The following is a 15,054-nucleotide window of genomic DNA, read 5'->3' on the forward strand; positions in this document are numbered from 1 at the left end:
CAATACTGTTTTATAAATATTTCTAATCCTTACCTAGGCTCATGCACAAACAAGAGGGATGTGTTTCTGCAGAGTAACCCCATGATCTTATTGCTGCCTCAGTCCCTCCTTATTTTTTTCACCCCTTCCCCAGCTTTATCCCCACTTGCTATATCTACAATCAACCTGGGACCTCTTCAGGGCTGGGGCTGTGAGTCAGGACTTCCGAGGGGGTAAATGAACTCTTGTTTACGCTAGCTGCAGACCTCACCTCCTGCTTGTCTCTGCAAAGCACTTTGCATGAGCAAATGGAAGCAGTTGAGTGAATAAGAGTTTCAGACCATGTTTACACTAGCACTGATATTGCTCAGAGGTTTGAACACCTCCGTCCCCAGGTGACCCAAGTGTAGCTGGCATAAGTTAGAGTGTGCACAGTGCTATAGTATGGCTATCTAAGAGCTCTTACAGCAGCTACATCAGTACAGCTGTAGGCTCTCTAGTGGGGACGTTGCCTCAGTGAAACATGACTGAGATGAAGTGGAGCAGGAGTGTCTCTGAGCATATCTGCTGCTTTTTCAGCACCATCCTCTGGTGTGCATTTTTTTTCAGAATTCATCACTGCAGGGACTATTTTAAACAGAATGGTTGACCCCAGCATGTTAATACTAAGTCTTAATAAAGACTGCAGAAGGCTCTGCTAATTATGCAACATCCATGTCTTTATAAGCAGCTTATTTTTCTTCTAATTAAGTGCTGCTTCTGGCCTCAGTCTCCATAATGCTTTTAAGCATTGTTTAAAGAGCCCAGAAAGTTAGTGATCACCTAGTAACAATTGCTGCTTGCTTCCATCAGTGTTCTGCAGCTGGGTGTGCAATTCCTCTGAACCATGCAGAATTCACAGGACAGCGAGCAGCAAACTATTTGCTTTTCAACAAGCTCTCTCTTGATGCACAAGCTGATAGGCTGTGCTGGATGGTATGAACACAAACAGCTTTCATAAATGGAGCATTCTTTGCAGCAATCCTGCTTAAACTGAAACTTCTCTGGACCTGAAATCACTTCTCCAATCTATGCGATAAGACTTGTAAGGTGTCCAAAATTGCTGCACATCTGGGATTTTACTCTCAGCTGTTTCCAGTTTTCCACACCGCCTTCATCCAAAATTCTGATCTCGTTTGGCTTTTGTACAAATCATTTTAATCCATGTCTTCTGACTCTCAAGCCTGATTTTAATTTTGACAGAAGACCTAGTGTGGATTTCAACTTTTTGGTCAATTTGCCGTACAATTGGCAGTAGCATGAACTGGTGTGAGTTGGGAATTTCCATTAAGCAGTAACCATCATTGAAAGTATAAATCTCAGAGAGAAACAAATTCACTTTATGGAACAGATTTGAAAGCTCATGGCTGCATGGAAGGGTCTCCTAGAGGATCTTGTACACTGTGTGAGTTGGTTTGAGCCCTCCTGTAAAATAGGCACAAGGCACTTGTATCACTGGAGTCATACCTGTTTTGCTGAGGTTGATAATGGTACTTGCCCTGTGACAACTTGCAGAAGAGGAAGGTACCTGCTGTGCAGGTAGTGGGCTACCTCCTTAAGAGTTCTGGGCCAGTTCCATTCCCCATCTCCCATGTGCTTGTACCCACAATGAAGGCCAGATTTCTAGAATTGCTCAGCTCCTGTGAAGGCACCCACATGTAAATAAGGGCCAGCTGACCAAAAGTTCTCAGTAGCTTCCGTGCCAGTGACACCACAGATAAGACCTTGAAAAGAGCTGTGTATCCAACCTGCTGAACTCTTCTGAAAAATCCGATCACTTATTTGCTGCCTAAATGAGAACTGCGCTCTTCTGGGGAATCTGTCTTGTTCAGCACCAAGTATACCAGGGCTGTAGGAAACCTAAAAAACTTGCGGGTACTGAATTCTGAACATTTTCAAAAATGTCCATACCCACACTTGCTCATTTTTGAAACGCCCGGTATTGTTCACTGAGACCACCAGAGGCTTTCCAGAGCATCGTGCACAAAACCAAGAGGAAGGAAAGGTTTTCAAAGGTGAGATTTAAAAAGAAATGAAGCGACTCACTGGCACCAAAGAAGAGTTAAGGAGCCACAAGCAAAAGCACTACACAGAACCATCCCTCATGCTGTTGCATGACTTGCCCTTGTGTTTACACTATGAGACAGTATAAGCCACCCAGTTCTTGGATAACGGCAAGTTAGTTTTTCTAGTTCCTGGCCTCTCACTCCCAGATCCAGCAGGAATGGAGACTTCTTCAAAGCAGACACCTAAGAAACAAACAAACAAAAAGACCTGTCAAATAAACAACCGCTTAATCATATGGCTTAAGCTGTCACAATAATTCCATTCTGAGTACAGAGTAGGGATCAAAAACTTCAGGAACCAAGCCCTTGGCTGAGAGGAAACAGTACAGGCCCATGAGGTTCTGTAGAATGGATACCCCTTCATCCAAGTCCTTAAGGGAAAAAGATTATTTGTCTTATTGGTACAACATCCTGCTAACTCACCAGCGTCCCATTTGTGCATTGTATCCTGTCACCTAAATTCACCTTGTGAAACCACCAGCTGAACTTTGCAGACCCAAGTGTATTAGACAATTCCTAACTATAAGATGAACCCTAAAGGTGCCAGTGAGTTGCTTCATTTCTTTTTAAATCTCACCTTTGATACCGGGGGTTTTAAAAATGAGCAAGTGTGGGTATGGACATTTTTGAGAATGAGCCTGCCTGGAAGCAGGACAGGTTAATGGAGAAGACAGCAGAGCAGGTGAACAGCAGTCAGTGTGTTTTGTGGGCCTTAATGTAAGGACTGGCTGCTGCCAAAAAGGGTAACTGGATTGGTGGGTGTCCTTCTGAGAGTCAGACAAGATCTAACCAGCTAGTGAGTTGCAGTGACATTTAATGGACTTCGAACATCTCACTTGCTTTGGTTAGACATAAGGTTGGCACTACGGGTCGTATCTCAAAGGCTGTGTCTACACTATGAGAAAAGTTCAAATTTGAGGCAGTTAGCTCAATAATGTCATGTGACTGTTTTCACTGTAAATACCATTAGCTCAGTTTAAGGTGCGCTAATCTCGAGATTACAAAAATCGCAGTTACCTGACAGGTATAGCATTAAGCTTGAATTCAGAAGTTCGATTAAAGGCCAGTATGGAAGAAACTTCTTCTCAGTGGTTTACATTTGTGTGCGAGCCCCTTTCCCTCCCCCACAAGTGCCACGCTGTCTGGGTCTTTCCTGTGCTCTGCCACATCACATGGGTAGCCCCCAACCCAATAAAAGGATGTGCCTGCTATTTGGTGCTGGCCATGCTGCCAGGCAACACCATGAGAGTTTGCACATGTTTAGGCATCTCCGGGCAGGAAAGATATTTGGGGACTTGCATCCGCCACGGGGAAGTCTCCTCTGGTGACTGAGATACTGGGGTTTTGCTGCTGCCATGGGGAAGTCTTTCCCCAGTGTCTAAGATATTTGAGAGCTTGCTGCTGCTGCTGTGGGGAAGTCTCCTCTGGTGGCTGATACTTGAGGAGGACTACCTCAACTGGCCCCTCACTAACCCTCCCTACACCCCTAGCATGGCTTGCTGCTGCTGGGGGATGAAGCCTCTCCCGGTTTGCGGAAGACCACTTCAACTGGCCTCCCACTGAACCCATCCCATGGCCATAGTGGGGCTTGCTGCCACTGGGGAGAAGTCTTCCCGAGTAGCTAAGATACACAGTGGCTTGCTGTGGGAATTACTTCAGCAGTCGTGGACCACAGCACCCCCCCCCCCACCAAAAATACTTTCAGGAGCTTGCTGTCCATTGCAGAAACCTGCTGGTTTTGAATTTCAGTTATAAAATCTTTTGCTTTGACCCCTCAGAAACATGCAGGGGGTGGTGGTGGTTCTAGCTGAGATTCTTGTTTGTGTTATATATAAAAGCTCAGTGTGTTATTTCACTGACATCAACTGTGTTGACACTATCTGTGTAGTGAAGGGGAAAGTCAAAAATTCTTTTTTCCTGCACTTTTCTATCCTCTTTCCTTTAACTTTGAGAATACAGTCTGGGCCTCTGTATTTTTAGGAATCACATGCAATGATGGGAGGTGCTGGGCAAATTAAGTTACTTTCTATTCAGGTAGAAGCTTGTGAAAAGATCTTTACTGAAACAGAGGAGCCGATCCATTTCTAGGAAAGAGCTTTGCAAATGAGGGCCAGCCCCTTATTGCTTCTGAGTGGTTGCCTACTGTTCCTCTGTTTCAAGTTTGATATTTCTGTATGGTGAATGTAGAAATCCAAGAGTAATTATTTGTTGCAGGCAGTGGTGTTGTGGCTGGTGGGTGGGTGGTTGCTTAGCACCAAGGATGTGCCTGTGAATTTTTGATTTTTTCTTAATAGATCAACCTTCGTAATAGACAGTCATTTTTTTTCCAATCAACAAGTTAGTGTACTGGAAGAAAAGGGCATTGAGAATGGGTGGAGAATTGTGAAACTGCAACTAACAGGTTCTGAAAGGAACCGTGTGTGTGTGTGTGTGTGTAAGAACCATACTACCTGCTATCTGGCAAGGAGAGTTGCATGATCACGTTGAAGAAATTCGCATCTGTTGGGTTCAAATCTGTGGGTGAGAACACAAGGCTCAAATAAGTGTTAGGAGACAGCTTTATTTCTCCCTGTGAGAGAACACAAAATCTTACTAAGCTGTGAAAAGAAATTGGGAACAGGGTGAGAGAGACAGATAGTGGCCTACATCTGTCTCTAGAAGTGTTTAAGGGGATGCTGTCAAGTCAAGCAGTTGTAGGACCAAAATGTAGGTGTTTATGGAAATGTGTAGCCCACCTCCCCGTGAATGGACATGTGCACATAGTGCTTTCCTGCCCCCCACCACAACCCTTCAGTGAGATGTGGCAATATTGGTGTGAAGCTTTGTGGGAAGAAAGTTGGGAAAAGAGGGGAGGCTTATATATACACCACATACTATCAAAACAAAAAGCAGTCAAGTAGCACTTTAAAAACTAGCAAAATAATTGATTAGGTGAGCTTGTGGGACAGACCCACTTCTTCAGACCACAGCCATATGGCTGTGGTCTGAAGAAGTGGGTCTGTCCCACAAGCTCACCTAATCGATTATTTTGCTAGTTTTTAAAGTGCTACTTGACTGCTTTTTGTTTTGATAGTATATAGACTAGCATGGCTCCCTCTCTGTTACTATTCCACATAGTTTCAGTGCTATACTGCTGTGAGAATCTTCAGCTGGCACTAACACTGGCCGCAGTCAAAGAGGATTCTGTCCTGGGGAGCGACAGCTAGCGAGTGGGCAGCCCTCTGCAGAGGGCTTTATGAATCCACCCAAAGGCCAAGTTGGAAAAAAATTGTTAGAGTGTGAAGAATCAAGATGCTGAGCTGGTGGATGAACTGGCACCAGAGTAGGAGGTGAGGTGACAAAATAAAATAACAGGAGCATAAAAGTAAGGCATAGGGAAAAGAGGAAACATTTCAGGTCAGGGGAAGCAGAGAAAAATAAGCTTGGGTATCTAATCAGGTGCTTGTAATAGAAAAGAAGAAGAGGGAAATAAATCAGTGCTTAGAAAGAATATTGGAGGAAGAATCTGAAAGGAAACCACCTGTGGAAAAGAGAATTGGTCAAAAAACGAAACAAAGATCTTAGAGAAAAATAAAAGCAAGAAGCCCACCAACAAGTGACCTAATGCACAAGAACAGAAAGAATGACTTATTCAGATCGCTACTGAATTAATACAGTCCAATAGTGCTTGTTAGTCAAGTGAAGCCCATGAGGGTAAGAAACCCCATTTGTGGATAAACTTGGTAAAAAAGAGCTACCCCCACAGGAATGTCAAATCTAAGGAGCATTTCAAGCTGAAGAAAGACAAAGGACAGTTGAGCAAGAGTGGAGTTAGACATACCACCAAGGAGAGGAAAAGTTCATTCTTCTCTGAAGTGACACAGTATCTTGTCACCTCTTTTGTTTTTGTTAATAACAGTGCATTTGGTACTACAATAGACCCTCTGAGTTAGGAGTTGACTGTCAACCACACTTGTCATTTGGAGCTGGAAGTACAATCAGGCAGCAAGGGAGACAAAAAAGAAAATAGTATTGCGCTAAGCATAAATTACTGCTAAAAAGGGTCAAGTTTAAAAATAATTGACAAGGCGAGAAAAATGTTCCTGTGCTTGTTTTGTTTAAATAAAGATGGTTAAAAACAATATTTGCCTTCTGCATAGCAAAGTTGCAAAGCTGTATTAGAGCAGCCATAACATTTTGTTCAGTAATGAACATTTCACAGTGATGGACAGTCTCCATTCCCAAGCCGTACATACCTAAAGTTCTTCTGAACCCGCACCCCTTGTCTCTGCGCAGTGTAAGGACAAGTATGTGCAAGTTCATTAAGATTGAGTCAGTAACATATAGTCTATTACTAAATACTTACTACTCATTATAATTTGTGCTTATGCTGCTGGCGTTTGCAAGAGAGACCTCAGGGAAGTAGACATCAAGCCAGACAGTTGGGAGGAGCTGGCAGACGATCGCAGCAGATGGAGGCAGGAACTATACAAGGGCCTTCAGAAGGGTGAGTTGAGGATCAGACAGCTAGCAAAGGAGAAGCGAGCCCACAGAAAGCACAGCAAGGACCTGCCAGATACCCATTACATATGCAACAGATGCAGCAAGGACTGTCACTCTCGTGTGGGTCTTCACAGTCACAGCCGATGCTGCAAATGAGGATGCCAAACGGAACTACAAAGGGTGCGTTCCATAGTCTACGTAGACTGAAGGAAGCTACTACTATGCTCCTGGTACAATTTTGGGGTTTTCCCATATAAAGTTGTAAAAATTTTGAAATGATCCCTTTTGCCTTGGCTTGCCTCTGCTTTTCCTGACAGTTAGCCTAGCCTTGCTTCCCTGGGTCACCACACTGTGGTGTTTGGGTTTCTATTAGATGAAAAGGGAAGCTGACCAGAAACAGGGAAATGGACAAGCTTTTTGCTTTATTAGCGAAGGAGAGAGGATTGCTGACAAACCAACCTCTGGGCTGTTCAAGTTCCTTCAGTCTTAGTGGTTTCAGGTTCTAGTGATATCAGGGAGCATTTTTTTTTTTAATAAAACTTTTAAGACACTGCCCTTTCTTAAACTATTCAGTATTTCAAGTAAAATTCCCTTGATAAGAACTAAATATTAATAATTGCTGTCCCTTCCCACCAGTAGCACAATAAAGATAATTCTGCCTTCAGATAGATGGCCTTAATTTCCAACTCATAAGATTATGTAAAAACACCTAGAAAAAGCTTAAAATGTTAATAAAAAGAAGGCCTAGGATATAGAGACAGATGATCATTCTGATCTGTCATTGCAGCATTGATTAATACTGCTGTAATTAGGGGTTCCTAATGGAAAAGATGACTACATCCTGAGCAGCCTAGCTTTTTATAGGGTTTATAATTTGACCATAAAAATCATAAACTTAGCTAAAACTTGGCAATATGATCCTTCCATGGTGGAAATTTCCATTTTAAAAAAAAACTTCCTTTTCTTACTTTCCATTCCCCTTTGTAAATGCGTGGAATAGAAGCAAAATTGCTGTTACTTTCCACCCCTCTATTGGAAATATGCTCTTCCTTTCCAGCCTGTGGAGACAATTTACTATTTTGCGGATTTATTTCTCACACATATGGAAATGACCCTTGCAAAAGCATCAGCAAGTAGTCTCCAGTAGATGGAATGACTTGATCCCATCAATTTTCTCTTATTTGGACTATCTTCCATTCTGAAAGTTTTTAAGTGAAATTTATAGACAGAAATGTGATAGTGTGTTCCATCTTTATAGTGCCTTGAGTATATTATTCTTAGTAATTTGTAATTAGTGTAATTAATTGAAACTCTAATAATTTGTAATTATAATATACTGCCTCCATCAATTTACAGATCAGGTGAAGTTTAACAATGCAGGCCTACAACCATATCCTGGTTTCTGAAAATTGCTGTGGTTTCTGCCTCTTATCAATGCCAAGCTTCTACAATGGGAAATTATCTGGCCGTTTTGGTGGTTGATATGTGAGCTGAGGCAGAAACCAGCTTGCTCTTCCAGAGCTATATTAGCTCTGCAATACTAAGGGCTTGTCTTCACTATGTGGTGATTGATCCATTGGTGGTTGACTTTTTGTGTCTACTTAGACATGATAAATTGATCTCTGAGTGCCCTCTCATTGGCTCCAGTACTCCACCAGGACAAGAAAGTAGCTAGAGTCAATGGGAGAAGTCTCCACTGACCTTACTGCACAGAAGACACCACAATAAGTAAGTCAACTTCAGCTACACTTTTTGTGTAGCTGAGGTTGCGTAGGTCAGATTGCCAGAGGGGGGAGTGGGGATTATTGGAGACAAGGCCTAAGAGGAATGAAGACTTTTGTGTTTGTAAAAAGAGCACAGAGGCACAAAGAATATGTAGGCTGAGTAAAGAGGCACCACATTTATACCATCGTTCTTCTGACTAGATCACACAATAGCTGAATAATGTAATAGAATATGCATAAGCCTATGTCTCGTGTCTTCACACCTCAGGAAGTATATTCACACCCTCACATTCATCAGTTTTAGTCATTGCATCTTGCAGAGTCTCTGGGCAGTCACTCGATAATGACTTCAGGTCACCCTCCTATTTGTGAGGCCATTGATGGCTGACCCAGCCTTATTCCGGAGCTGCAGGTCTTATCACAGAAGGGGCGGGTGCTGGTAGCTCTTGGAGGAACAGAGGGCACTATTTGCTGCTGTTTTCTTCTTCTCCATCTCTCCTTGTCTGCGCTGCACTGGGACCTCTCAAATTACACTCCCCACCTCACAGATTACTGCTCTGCACTGGGGACAGAAAAAGTCTCAGGAACCTTTTCAGGTGGTGCTCAGCAACCACACTTGTAAGTGCTCAATGCTTTCAAAAACCAGGTTCTTCGTGAGCTCTTCAGCAGCGGCCCCAAGACTCAGACTTGTTCATGGGCAGTGTCATTGCTCCTTCCCCATTCTAGCAAGATAAATGCAGAAGTGGGGGCCAGCAGAAGTATCTCCAAAACCTTATCTACCAGGTTTTGGTATAAACTTCCCCCCAGAAATCCTAAAAACCTTAGATTTTGGGGATAAAATTTGCTGCCACCACCCAGGGAAACCAGGGAGAGACTACTTGGGAAATCTCAGCCCCAAAAGTAAAAACCAGGACACAAACATTAACCAATACCAAATTAATAAAAAGAAAGAGAGAACTTCTATTATTGCAGTAATATTCGTGTTGCAAGCCTCATGATTAGATGGAAGAGTCACAAAGTAAAGCACATGGGGAGTCTCCACCATGGGCCTAGAACTTAGTTACAAGGAGAGTAACAGAACATTTCTAAAGAGTGCACAGACATCAGATCCCACCTCCCAAACCATAAAACAACAAAGCCTAACGGATCTATCTAAACTTTACCCTACTTACAGAAGATTGGAGGGCCTGTTCTTGGAGGGAGATATTCTGTGTGTGTCTCTCTCATGGCTGGAAAGAAAAAGAAAGACCAGAGGACAGAAAAAGGGAGGAGCCAAAATTCAGTTCTTACCTACATTCCTGTAGGCCAACCCCGCCTGGCTAAGGAGGTTAACCTTTTTACTCCCAGGCTGCTGGCCGACCCTCATGATCATGACAGGCAGCATTTGTCAAATAACTTTCAAGAAAGAACCAGTTCATAGAAATCCAAGTTGGCTGGTGGGGCGATCTTAAATTCTTTTAACTGGAAACTGTTTTCTGTGCCTCTGTTGCCCAGTTCTAGTGTATATCAGAGGAGGAACTATTAAGGCTGTGTCTGCACTGCTGCTTTCAGGGCTAAAATGTTAGTCGTTTGGGGTGTGCAGAACTGCCCCCCTCTAAAGTGATAAAAGCGTTAGTGCTGAAAAGCACTGGCATAGACAACTTCCCATAACAACACCACCAATCACTCCTTTCGGGTGGGCTTTTATTGCTGGGAAAGCTCTCCACCAGCAATAGAGTGACCACACTGCAGCAACAGCACTGTAACATGAGCAGTGTAAATGTGTACCCTTAAGCTGCGTCTACACGTGCACGCTACTTCGAAGTAGCGGCAGTAACTTCGAAATAGCTCCCGTCACGTCTACACGTGTTGGGCGCTATTTCGAAGTTGAAATCGACGTTAGGCGGCGAGACGTCGAAGTCACTAACCCCATGAGGGGATGGGAATAGCGCCCTACTTCGACGTTCAACATCGAAGTAGGGATGTGTAGATGATCCGCGTCCCGCAACATCGAAATAGCGGGGTCCTCCATGGCGGCCATCAGCTGGGGGGTTGAGAGATACTCTCTCTCCAGCCCTTGCGGGGCTCTGTGGTCACCGTGGGCAGCAGCCCTTAGCCCAGGGCTTCTGGCTGCTGCTGCTGCAGCTGGGGGTCCGTGCTGCATATACAGGGTCTGCAACTAGTTGTTGGCTCTGTGTATCTTGCACTGTTTAATGAAAGTGTGTCTGGGAGGGGCCCTTTAAGGGAGCGACTTGCTGTTGAGTCCGCCCCGTGACCCTGTCTGCAGCTGTGCCTGGCTCCCTTATTTCGATGTGTGCTACTTTGGCATGTAGACGTTCCCTCGCTGTGCCTATTTCGATGTTGGGCTGAGCAACGTCGAAGTTGAACATCGACGTTGCCAGCCCTGGAGGACGTGTAGACGTTATTCATCGAAATAGCCTATTTCGATGTCGCAACATCGAAATAAGCTATTTCGAAGTTGGGTGCACGTGTAGACGTAGCCTTAGAGTGATCTAAGGGATAAAGCTGTTTAAAGGAAATAGTAGGCAGGGTACCAGTGTGACTTGGTTACATCTCTCAGCCTGCGAAAGCGTCCAATAGGTTGGCTCTTTCAAAGCTTGACTGGACAAACCCTCCCCTCTACGATGAGGTCCAATCCTTCACAGCAAGCTGGGAATGACCCATTTTAGGGCTTTCCAATGTCTGAAAGCAATTATTTTATATTTGCGTGCAACTTGCTGTAGAGCAGTATATTTGAAATATGTGTCAAATGCATAGCTAATGCCAAGGAAGTGTCATTTAATATTTAAAATCAGAAGAGATCTGAAAAAATTGGAATGCCTCCCTCCCCCAAATCTTGAAGGAACTTTAGTATTTGAAAGTTTACACCTGGATTTTTACCTGGGAGCAGAGGGTAGAACAGATAGCAAAGGGAATGGAAAAGTTGTTGTTATCTAACATTGAGTGACTTTGTGGAGCTGAGTGGCTGCAGAATGGGGCAATATAGGCTAATGAGTGGCTCTCCATCTCTGTAGGACTTGAGATTGTTGTAAGTAAGATGGCCTCCTGCAACAGGGTGGTTTTGCTTAACTGCACTTGCATGCCTAGGATCTGCAGGGTGAGTAGTATGAACCATAATAGCGCTTTGATTGGATGCAGAGGGAGCACATGGATCTTACCAACAATATTGTTGCAATCAGCATGCACCTCACTTCACGTGGCCTTGTTTTATGTGCGTGTCACTTTTGTAATACTGGTAGTAAAAAACTACATGGATAGAAACCAGCAGAATCTGGCAGCCCTGCATGTGGGCAATGGCAGTGCTTTTTTTGGTACCAGTACTAGCTAGTACTGAGTACCAGCACCATAGCAGCCTTGGCCATGGGATTGGTTGGGGGCAAAGGGTAGAGAGCTGGCTGAGTACCAGCTTCTCTTTTTTAACAAAATAAAAGCAGTGGGCAATGGTAAATAAAATGTCTTGTGGGCCCCACTCAGAATCCTGATGGACTGCATGTGGCCTGCAGGCTGCAGATTGGCCACCACCGCCATAGAAAAACTCCCAGGCTGCTTCAATTTACAAAGCAATTTACAGCATCCCTTTCATGAGGTACCTTTCTGACTAACCTAGCTTTAGAAATATCTAAGTATCTTTCCTGCTAATTAAAGAAGCTGAACATATGTCATCCATCTCTTTCTGCTCTCATCACCCCCAGATTCCTCCATTACAGTATTTCTCCAAATAAATTCTGCATAATGATCAAGCTAATAATTTGTCTGGAAATGAGTGAGGAAGTTGGTTTTTTTAATATATATATGTATAGATAGATAGTGCTGAGGATGATTTACAATCACCTTTACCCCATTCTTATTCCTTAAAGGAGAAATAACCATTTGCTGGTTAGAAAAGTGCGTTGGGGTCCAACAGAACAAGATTTTAATTTCACAGGGTCAAGTGATTTGTTTTATATCTGTTTGAAATGAGCAGTTCCATGGAGCTGCCAAGGAAGCTGGAAACCAGAAGCTGTGTTGGTGTTGAAGGGAGGGCGGTCAGGAAATAAAATACTGTGACAAAGACCCTTGTCAGCCCCTGTGGGTCCCTGCGTTTCCTGGCAGTTCTATGCTGCCTCAGAGACTCACGGAGGCCCCTTTTTTTGCCCAGGCCTTTCCAAAGGCAGGCGTCTCTGCTTAGTGAGCCATCCTCATCATAGGCAAGACCAGTATGGGGAAAACAACACCAGTCCACTTGCAGGCCCATGCCTGCTCCAGTAGAGTGACCCCTCTGGGGAAGCGTGGGGGGAGTCCAGACCCACCCTCTACCCTGGACTCCAGCCCAGGGTCCCTACAAGGACAAGGGGCAACTGGCAGGGCCTTCACCTTTGCCCCAAAGTAGTAACCTCACCCTGGTCCACTTCGCCCACTGCTTCCCCGTAGTACCTTCTCGCTCTGCTCTTGCTCTGCTCCTCCAGTGTGCCTTCCAAAACCTGCCCCTGCTACCAGATGGGGAGCCTTTTATAGGGAGCACAGGGCCCATCTGACCAATGAGGGCCTGGGCCTAGACAGGGAACAGAAACGCTCTGTCCTCTAGGCTGCAGGGCTGCCGCAGGGATCCCACTTGGGGAGCCCCGCGGTTGGGAGGTGAGGTGCTGGGGGGTGGGCAGCCTTGGCTGCTTCAGGCCCCCCTGGGGCTGTCTTTTGGCCCCCCTTTGGGCCAGCTTCTCTTCCCTGCCTTAGGCAAGCTGCTCCTTCTTCCCCCCGCTCCACCCTTCCCAGTTAGTTTCTCCTTGAACTGCTGGGTGGGTGGTGTGTGGGGGGACTCCTGCTGCCCTGCCTCTTGGCAGGGAAGGGGGTATCCCCACCCTCTTTCCATCTTCTGCGGGGGAGTCTGCTGGCCCTCTACTTGGGCCCACTTTTCCACCTACTGGAGGAGGTAAGGGGCTTTCTTGGGCGGCGGCTGGGCTTCGCGCCACAGCTTGCTGCGGACTGGCTGGGGGGGGGTGAGTTTGGGTGGGGCCCCTCTCCACCGGGGCTCCACAGGGGTGGCTGCATAGTTGGGGGTGGGGTGTTAGGGGGTGGTCCCTGCCCCACCGCTGCAGCCACCACCTCCTTCACTGCTCCCCCCACATCCAGCTACCGCCGGGGCCCTCCCTAACTGGGCCCCACCCTAACCATCTGCCCCTTCCTCCTTCCTGCACCTGTGGGGCTCTGCAGCAGCAGCTGCTGTGGGCCCACCCTCAGGCGCCCATGGGCACACTCTTCCCCCTAACTCCCCCACTTTGGTTGGCTCTGCCACCCTTCCCTCTTGCCCCCCGCTCTTTTGTGCCCGTGCCCCCACCCTTTTTTTTCTGTTAGGTGCCTGAGCCCCTCCCCTCCCACTCACTCACCTCCCCACACTCACATATATTGTACCTCACACACACACATCCCAGTGCAGTAGCAGGAGCCGCTTACCATCTTGTGCTGGGAGTTGTGGCCCCCTTGCACCTCCCTTTCCCCCCGCTGTCCTCCTGCCTCACCACCATCTGGCCGGGTCCTCAGCTTGGCTTGTGGCGGAGGGGCAGCCACTTCCTCCCTCCCCTGTCCTCCATTCCTCCCCTCCCCTGCCCTTTCCTAGAGGTCCCCACCCTCAATAAATCCCCTTCGCCCTTATACCCCTCATCATGGCCATCGTGCCTACTGGGGGGTCGCCTGGTGACACCCCCCTTCCCTTCCCCTCCACTGGTCTTCCTCCCACCTCCGAAATGGCGGCCCCCTCGTCCGGGGCCGTCGGGGTCCTTGCCATCTCGTCGGCTGAGGGCGCGGGCATAGGCTCTGGGGCTCCTGCCGCGGCGCCCTCTGGCGACCCTGCCCCAAACCCAACCCCCCAAACGGGTAGGAAGGGCCAGGGGAAAAACAAAGGCAAGAGCCCCGCCTGGAAGGCCAAACCTCCCATGGCGGAGGCTCTTACCCCAGCTGCTGCAACAACATCCAGCGCAGCTCCCCCTTCTCCCCGCCCCCCTCTTCCCACCACCGCGCCTGGGGGCTCCGATTCTTCGGCCCCCAGGTTGTATGCCCAGGTGGCGGCTGCCGCCTCGCACCCTGCTTCTTCCGCCTCTGCCAGGACTACCGCCCCCGATGGTCGCGGCCCCTTCCCCGCGCTCACCAGGAGGCACGGAGTCCGCTGCCTCCTGGTGGCTGCCTCGCCCCACGTAGAAACCTACGTGTGGGCGTTGGCACGGGTGGTGGGGCCTGTGGCCGTGATGACGGCCTCCTGGATGTTTGGGAGGATCGTCTTCTTCCTGGCTTCGGAGGCTGCTGCCCAGGAGGCGGTGGAGAGGGGCTTGGCAGTAGGGGCTGACCACGTGCCCCTGGAGCCACTGGAAGACCTGGGTGTGCAGGTGGTGTTCTCCTCCATCCTGCCCTTTCTCTTCAACTCCGCCCTTCTGCCTTTCCTTGCCACCCGGGGCCGGCCTATGTCGGTCCTGAGCCCCCTCCCTCTAGGCTGCAAGGGCCCCACCCTCCGACATGTGCTTTCTTTCCACCGGCAGGCTCGCGTACAACTGTCGCCGGTGGCAGCACAGAGTGGGGTAGCCCAGGAGGGGGCTATACTGGTACCCTATCAAGGGGCCCAGTACCAGGTCTGTTGCACCCTGGGGGAGGCCTGGTGCTTTGTGCGCTGGGCAATGGGGCACGTCCAGAGGGATTGCCCCCTGGCCCGGCACGAAAGAGAGGAGCCCGGGACCTCCTCTGACACGGGGGGGCACCAGCCATGAGACCGGCGGCACCCTGACTGTGACAGGCCCTGGGTC

The 15,054-nt window shown here is 47.5% G+C and overlaps 1 protein-coding gene across 3 annotated transcripts in view; it reads left to right on the forward strand.

The window, feature by feature from the left end:
• GDPD5 (glycerophosphodiester phosphodiesterase domain containing 5) overlaps nt 1-15,054 on the forward strand; it is a 368,574-nt gene that overhangs the window by 78,068 nt on the left and 275,452 nt on the right. The window lies entirely within an intron of this gene.

The sequence above is a fragment of the Carettochelys insculpta genome, chromosome 1, assembly GCF_033958435.1.
Source record: "Carettochelys insculpta isolate YL-2023 chromosome 1, ASM3395843v1, whole genome shotgun sequence".
Taxonomy (NCBI): Eukaryota; Metazoa; Chordata; order Testudines; family Carettochelyidae; genus Carettochelys; species Carettochelys insculpta.